Genomic DNA, 1,224 nt, shown 5'->3' with positions numbered 1-1,224 from the left:
GGCTGGTGGTGCCGGGGTGGGGTGGAGGTTTTCTGGTCGAAGCAGGCGGCCTCTACAATAGTTGCGCCTCTGCTATTTTGGCGTTCTACTAGTTGTTATTTTTCTTTTGGTCGTTCGTAGCCTCTGTGTCGTTGTGCTGCCCCGCCTTGGTGGAGTTGGGCGGTGTCCCGGGCCGTCTCGGACTTGTCCGTGTGGCGGGGTCGGACCCCCACCCCTGTATTTTTTTTTTCTGGGGGTGCCAGGCGCGCCATCTGGTTTTTGCCGTTGTGATTTGTGTTTTCTGCATGTGCTGGTGGTGGTTGCGCTTTTGTTTGCGGCACCGCGCTTTACGCTTCTGGCTGTGGGCCTCTGCCTCCCATGGGGTGGGTGTTGTTCTTTTTTTATTTGCTGATAATGTTGTGGGAGAAGAAGAGGTGAACCGGCATTCTGGGGAAAAAATAAAATAATAGTAATAAGGATAAATAAAGAGGTAATATGTGTGTGAGAGAGTAATTGTGTGTTGATTCTATTTGTAAAGATTGGCACGGTTCAGTAGAAAAAACAAATTAAAAACAAATGATTATTGACAACGTTGCGTGAAATCTCAATATACAAAGTTTAATACAAAAAAAACAAAAAAACAAAACAAAGCATCTCACCTGAATTTTATACACATACACAGGCTGCGTGGTTGGGTTTGTTTACATGTAATTCAAATCAATTCTCTTTTTCTTATACATCACATCTCTCCTCACGTAACTTGATATTTGGAAGGAAAGGTCATTTTCGAAATCTCTTTCAGTTAACACCACTGCTACCCATGAGGGGTGGTGAATGGGGGAAAGAGGGATTATTTGACACCAGTGTAGAATACAAAAATTAATTAGAAGAAAATCACGAGAGTCTGATTAACGGGGACATATATTTCTTTTCTTTTACTTTCTCTACGAATAACAACAACATCAATGAGAGAAGTTACCCGAGTGAAGTATAAAAGTAAAAGTTGTTCTTTCAGAAGTAAGGAGTACCAAAAAGAATACCCCAAGGTACCAAGGCAAAGAAAAGAGCTGCTCCTGTTATTGGTGGTGGTGATGGTGCAAAATGATGAGATCATTTTATCTTTTTGTTTTCTTCTCTTTGGGAAACCGTTTATGCTTATTATGCGTATATACAGTTGAGATATCTCTCTTACATGCGTTTTTTTGGAAGGTGTGCCACATCAAAGTGTGCACTACTCGGGTCCGC

This window comes from Trypanosoma theileri (genome assembly GCF_002087225.1).
Source record: "Trypanosoma theileri isolate Edinburgh chromosome Unknown TM35_Tth_6_V1, whole genome shotgun sequence".
NCBI lineage: Eukaryota > Euglenozoa > Kinetoplastea > Trypanosomatida > Trypanosomatidae > Trypanosoma > Trypanosoma theileri.
Note: the sequence above shows the minus strand (reverse complement) of the source record.